The following is a 7,910-nucleotide window of genomic DNA, read 5'->3' as shown; positions in this document are numbered from 1 at the left end:
ACTTTGTTTTTCCTATTATTTTTTCTCTACCTAATACATGTGATATGGCGGTAACTATATATTATATATACATTTATGGGCAAATATAAGTAATAACGACAGTGCAGACAAAGGTGTTTATCAAATTTTCAGGGCAACCCGCTCCTTTATCAATACAGGAACATGAAATTCCAACCAAGATTTGTTTGTTTGGATCCAGTGCCAATATTGGAGCATACCGTCGGAATAACTTATGAGACCTATACATACATGTATATATATATACATATATAGGATCTTACATGAGTTTCCATTTCATATGAAATTTATAAAACGAGTCTAAAAATTCGTGACGAGTTTCATCAATTTCATATGAAATGAAAACGAATGTAAGATCCTTTTTATCACATAATCAAGATTGTGGCCTTTATTCGTGTGGAACGACAACCTTGGAATGTAAAAAGCTGCCATTTTGACTCCACTGCGTAAGTCTGTGACGTCATGTGCTTGTCCTAGGCGTGACGACACAATTGAAACAATTGAAACTTACAACCAATCAGAGGGCTCATAGGTCATATCACATGGGTTAATACGCAAAAAACTATGACATTGGTATATTCACTGGATAACACAGTACATTATGTGATGCAAATGTATTTGTAACTATATTTAGATGCATAGTATTGCACTGTTACTACGCACATGAAGAAACGTTAGCGCAAAAGGTCCATTAAATGTATCTTATTTAGTGATAACGACAGTGCAGACACTACTTCTCAAACTAGGAAGTAGACAAAAGTATGCCTTCATCATAGAAAGAATTCTCGTATAGTATAGATATGTAGACATGCTAAATCTACAAAGCAAATAGAGTTGATTATCGTCAACGTATCCAAGTTTTGCGGTTATCTTCATGTACTTACTAGTAATGCCATCTTCTAACTATTTATACCGGCATTATCTCCGCTTATATAATTGATTGAATACTATTATGATTTTGTATCTAAGACATTAAACGAAGTCACTGAAACTGGCCACAATGCTTGAAGACTCGATTAAAAGATATCATAAGCATTATAAATCACTACATTGCACATTATACACTACAATTGTACATGTTTTCAGGAAGGAAATCGATAATGAATTGAGGAAGATCAAGGGAAAGGAAGAGTACCCTATTTTACCATTTTACGGCCCCCCGCCGATAAGCATTTTTTTGGGGTCTGATCTACTAAACTGCTATATTTGAAGAAAAATCCGTTTGACCCATTGCGAGATTTTAGGGATAGTAATATGACACATGTCTTTGTTCGGCTCCAATAAATTAAATATCCATTCAAATTATATTTTTTTAGTCAAAATCAATTATTCAGATATCTTTTCACAACATAACATCAATAAAATGTAATAAAAACAATAAGTTCTTTCAACCCTGAATTTGACTATAAACTTTATTAAGATATCAATGAAAAATAAAAATTAATGTACTTTGTGCTGTCCCTGTTAACACCCAGAAGGAATATTAAAAACGTGATGTGATTTGAAAGAAACGTACATAAAAATTTCCTTTACATCGAGATCATGACTGCAAATCTGGAGCATGAGCGTTTGGATGCTGTGCTCATGTTACTTCAATTTTGTGGAAAACGTAATGATCCGGTGCTAGTTGACAGGACAAACTGACATATTATTCCCTGTATGTATACAGGCAATGGGCCTCTTGTCCTGGATAATACTTTTGATACATTCAGTACAAAAACTAAGCACATCATTTTATTCAATATTCCTAGGATGTCAATTATGTTTCGGATACGAAGATTAGAAATATTCAAGTCATTAAAGCTTAAATAAAGCAAATATCAACTTTATTGGAAACGAGTCATTGTGACCTACTTTTTTATCCCCCGCTTTCACCGAAACGGGGGATATTAATACGGGTCTGTCCGTCTGTCATGCTTCGTTTCCGTGCAATAACTACAACAAATATTAACCGATTTTCTTTAAACCTGGTCACAAGTTTAAATGCCTTAAGGGCTCGGCCAAATTCGATGACCACTTTCAGTGGACCCCATTTGGCGGAGTTATAACCCCTTGAATAATGAAACGTCATTAGCTGCCACGTTTGTTTCCGTGCAATAACTACAATAAATGTTAATTGATTTTCTTCAAACTTGGTTCGATTTTGATGAAAATTGGTAAATAGTGATATTAGGGGACTGCGAATTTAATCGCATCGGTTTCGTTGCCATAGCTACCACACGTAGGCTTCTGATTGGTCGAAATTTAGATATTGTTAGATTTTGATGAAAACTTGTATAAAACCGCATTAATTCGTTATCATAGCAACCACATGGATACTTCTGATTGGTCGAAATTAAGATATTGTTCGATTTTGATGAAAATTGGTATAATGGGATATAAGGGGACTGCTAATTGAACTGCATATGTTTCGTTGCCAAAGCAACAACACAAAGGCTTCTGATTGGTGGAAATTAAGATATTGTTCGATTTTGATGAAAATTGGTATCTTGGGGTATAAGGGGACTGCGAGTTCAACCGCATATGTTTCGTTGCCATAGCAACCAAATGGCGGCGCTTCTAATTTTTATTATTTTTATGAAAAATGGGAAAAAGGGAACTGAGAGTACAACCACATAAGTTTCGTTACCATAGCAACCACACGGAGGCTTATGATTGGTCGAAATTTAGGTATTGTTCGAGTTTGATGAAAATTGGTATATAGGGATATTAAGCAACTGCGAATTCACCCGCATAGGTTTCGTTGCGGCAGCAACCATATAGAAACCACAATAAGGCTTCTGATTGGTGGAAATTCAGATATTGTTCGATTTTGATGAAAATCGTTATAGAGGGGTATAAGGGGACTGCAAATTCAACTGCATAAGTTTCGTTACCATAGCAACCACACGGAGGCTTCTGATTGGTCGCAATTTAGATATTGTTTGATTTCGATGAAAATTGGTATATATGGGTATTAAGGGACTGCAAGTTTAATCGCATACGTTCCGTTGCCATAGCAACTACACAGAGGATTCTGATTGTTTGAAATTTAGAAATTGCTCAATTTCACTCAAATTTAGTATGTACATTGTAGGTGTACTATGACAATGCTATCCTTTTCTGATGCATCTTTGCGACTATGGGGGAAGTTTGGGGGACATCTGTTATGGCCTCTCATTACAATTTGTACTTGTTGCTGTAGATATTGTTAACATGTTTCTACCAAATTCCTTATCCAACTCATGCTTAGTTTGTCAAACAATGTGATTTGTGCATTTTTACGGATAATCAATGAGGTATAGGGCTTTTTAAACAGTCGATTAAACAAATACAATAATATATAAAATTTAATTGTATCTAGTATGCCTCCTTTGGATATTTATATTTGAATCCTAGGTTACCGTAAAACAGTAGACAAAATATAAATCGATTGTATACACTATTTCAAATCATTTAAAATAAGTTTGATGGAAGTTTTCTCTTGATACACCGGTTTTCTCTCAGAACCTCAGAACTCCTGTGTGTTTAAATCCGGGAAAGAGTAATTTATAGTAAAAAAGAAAATTGTTTCAAAATTATTATAAACGTTTATTTTCAAATTGCATGTACGCAAAACATAGCCAAGTTGCCAAAATCATGATTAAATTCAACCTCTTAATAAGTAATATTTAAAGACCCTAATTAAACTTCAGAAATGCAGATATGTAAGTTTGATATATTGAGTTTGTACATTCATTATCAAAATAGTGCATAGCGACGTTAACATAACCAATAAGGAGGCATTAAGGCTTATGTCTTCATGAAAATTGAAAATGAACTTATAACATGTCAGTCTCTTTTGCGACCCTAAACTTACATCCCTGCTTCTCCTGCCTACGTTTTTTTACATGTCACATGAGAATCGATATTCACACCCTTGCTCTGTACATAACAATTTGTGATCTCTTTCTTTCATATACTGTAATGTTTCTATCGAGAAATAGCCCCACAAACGCGACGAACATTGTCCGACATTTTGGCTGTTACATTGCATTGTGACCGATTCCTCAGCTGCCGCTCCATAAATCGACTTGGACATGACTATTGCCAGTTTTAAAACATTCTACATATGCATATGTCGCGGGTTTTAAGCGCGACTACAACTGAAACAGGGAACTAAAATAGTCCGACTAAACCTATGGTCAGCACACAACTGACAGGGACAAAGCATTTACTTAATATAAGAATACGAAGTTAAACATTTTGAACGACGGCTAATACGTTATCCATAGAGTATTCTGGATTTTGGTCAAACCTTTTCTTGCATAGATCTTTGTTTTTACCTTTTACGTAAAATACAGGGTCACACATTGATTTATGTTTATATGTAATCAGTTCATGTCTTTTTAATCAATGTTTACGACTTAAACAATTTCACCAGTGTTCATGTAATTACGTCTAAACATTTATTAAGATATTGATTTATTGTCAAAAACTGTTGTAGAGAAGCGATATTGCTATGAAAGTGTATATGTATTCGTACGAACTAGCAAACTTAGCATCTAAACACCGCAAGGCTATATACAAGGTTTTTGCATTAGGCAACGAAAGTCTGTTAGATTTGGTGGTAGTCTGTTGTTCTCAAAATTGCGTTGCTTAGAAAAAAAAACCTTTTACATGCAAGATGTGCATATTCACATTACTGTCAAAATCACAAAAGAAACATATAACCATCATACTGTCGTATCATTTTCACTCGGATTTTGCATTTCGTTTATGGATAAAGTGCTTCACGCTTTGATCTCTTTTTGTCATGGATTCTAAAGCTCTAAAAGACTGAACAACCATGTCTTTTCGAAAAATGACAAACATTCGCAGTGAAGCACAAGGACCAAATGGCCGGTGTTTTTATTTCGCTCGGAACCGCTTACTAACTTTGATGTTATTATAGTTTTCACACATTAACAAATAGATGGCAGACGTTCATATTTCGCGGATGTGTCAAGACCGTGTAATGGTGGAAATAAACCTCACGTTTAAATTCTGAACTATAAATAATAGAGAATACAGGTGTTAATCTATTTTTTTACCCCTTTTTATTGTAAGTAAATCATCAATAAACATAGTGTCTGCCAGTTTTCTTCACGTAAATGTGTGCTTTATGTTGTCCAATGTTCTCGTTACAGGGTCATTAAGGACATCCATCGTCCGACACATACGTTTATGTTCTGACTATCGACCAGACGAACTTCTCAATTTTTGCAATCAATTACTACTTAAGTGTCACATTTTTTATTCCGTAATTATATCACCACGTTAACATATAATGAAAGGGCTTGTCCCGGTTACCGTATATTTTATAGAATCTGAATATAATTTCTGGATTGTGCTGTTCTATTCCTGCAAAATTTTAATGACAGTCAAGTCACTGGCGTAAAGTGTTTACAATCTCTCTTCTGTTCTGACGCAGAAACATTTTATGGTGTAAATGAAATACTACACAAAAAGGAAGCTACGGATAACAATCGATACAAACAACTTAACGACAAACACATCGTGGCACAAATGGCGTGTTTGCCTGAGACCAGTCTGTCAAGCTTCATTGCTTAAACGATGAACTAGAACAAGTTTTGAAATCGTCATTTTTTGGAAAGTGTCCAGAGAAAAAATAGTTAAACGTATGTTACGGGATGATAATAACTGTTCTTCACAAGACATGTCAGGTCGATTATGAAAAATATCTTAAGATTGAAATCGACTTGTTTGTAGGAAGAAGCTAATAACACTAGTTAACATGGAGACCTGACAGTAATGGCAAATATAGAATTTTCCTTACACGACGAACACAGTCTCTTTGTGTAGGACTCAAAGCCACACCGTCAATGTAAAGGGCATCCCTATAGAATAGTAGGGCGTGTGTTAGCGACGGAGTTCGTGGAAATTTTGCGACAAAATACATTTTATGTATTGATAACAGATATGTTAAGACTGCCGTAACTTTCACTATTGAACCCAGATTTCCATTGGGAATCGTGTCCTTTCTCGCGACGATGTGGTAGATACTTTGTCATCTGGAAAGGTATCTGACTGCATATATTTCATTCTTCGTTGTTCCATAGGATAGGTTTAAATGGAATGTAATGTAAATATGGTTGGTGCTTGACTGACATACGTTTTTCAAGAGAAGCTTTGAGACCCGACTAGAACAAAACAAATAGGTCATCGAATATATCAGCCATGTATGGAGGAACATGGTCACATCCATTTAACAGTGTTCATCACAAACTAACAGAGTCAATCATGTAAATAAAGGACGCAGTCATTGTATTGTCATTTAATGTGCCCGATAGACAAATGAAGGATCACAGCTACACGATAAAATATTGTTATCAATGATAAGGATACATATATGACAATCACAGGGACACGACGCCATTAGTTAACATATACAATAAAGCATCTGTTTTGAAAATAATAATTATGTCTTACCAGTTAATAAGCTACTGGTAAACAAAAAGAATAATTACGAAAGCATTATTTAATGTAATAAACTATTTATTTATATAAAGTAAAATTGTATCAATATCAATTAATATAAAAACTACAAGATATATTTAGGTCATTTATTACAACACAATTAAAGATAATGAATTACTTATCTATTTTGGCTCACCTGCCCGAAGGGCAAGTGAGCTTATGTCATGGTGCAGCGTCTGTCGGTCGTCCGTCGTCTGTCCGTCGTCCGTCCTCGTCCGTCATTTTTTCCTTTCAACAACTTCTTCTGTAGAACGGACAGGCCTAGAGTCATGATATTTGGCTGAATGCTTTTTTAGTAGGAGCCCGACAAAGGTTAAGAACTAAAATGACCTTGACCTACTTTCAAGGTCACAGGGGTCAAATATGTCAAAAACTTAAAACGACTTCTTCTGAAGAACTGAAAGGTATATAATCTTCATATTTAGCTGATAGCTTCCTGGGGTGGAGCCCAACAAAGTTTGAGAATGAAAATGAAAATGACCTACTTTCAAGGTCACAGGGGTCAAATGTGTCAAACACTTCAAACGACTTCTTCTGAAGAACTGAAAGGTATAGAACCTTAATATTTGGCTGGTGGCTTCCTGGGAATGAGCCCTACAAAGTTTGCAAATGAAAACGACCTTGACCTGCTTTCAAGGTCACAAGAGTCAGATATGTCTAACGCTTAGAACAACTTCTTCTAAAGAACTGGAAGGTATAGGACCTTAATATTTGGCTGGTTATTTCCTGGGAAACAAAGTTTGCGAATGAAAATGACCTTGACTTACTTTCAAGGTCTCAGCGTTCAAATATGTCAAACGGTTCAAACTATTTCTTCTGAAGAATTAAAAGGCATTAAATTATGATATTTAGCTGGTGACTTCCTGGGATAGATCTCACCAAAGTTTGCGAATGAAAATGACCTCAACCTATTTTAGAGGTCACAGAGGAAATATTTTTAGTGCAATATAATATTTATTGAGAATATTTTGCTATGACTGTTTATATATTCAGGTGAGCGATCAGGCCCTCTTGGGCCTCTTGTTTATGTAGGAGAATCAATTATAGTTACAATATTTCTAACAAAAATATATAAATAAATAAAAATGTGTGCACTTTTGTGCATAAAACGTGTTTTATGTACACACACTGTTTTTGGTATATACCATCGCCTCCAGAATAAGTTCAAATACAGAACATGACTTTCCCTATTGTGAGCTGAAACTTTTAATTTTGGTTTTCATTTACACAGAAAGAACAGTATTGTTATATATAAAAAAAAATACATTTGAAGTGCTTATATAATTACTCAAAGCTCGTCCTGTTACAGAACAGTCTGAATGTAAACTGTCTTCCTTTGTCGACCCAGAAAACATCGCAAATCAGTTTGCAAGCTATTTCGAAAACTGTATAAC

Source organism: Mizuhopecten yessoensis, unplaced genomic scaffold, assembly GCF_002113885.1.
Source record: "Mizuhopecten yessoensis strain PY_sf001 unplaced genomic scaffold, ASM211388v2 scaffold8057, whole genome shotgun sequence".
NCBI lineage: Eukaryota > Metazoa > Mollusca > Bivalvia > Pectinida > Pectinidae > Mizuhopecten > Mizuhopecten yessoensis.
This window is presented reverse-complemented; position numbering follows the sequence as displayed.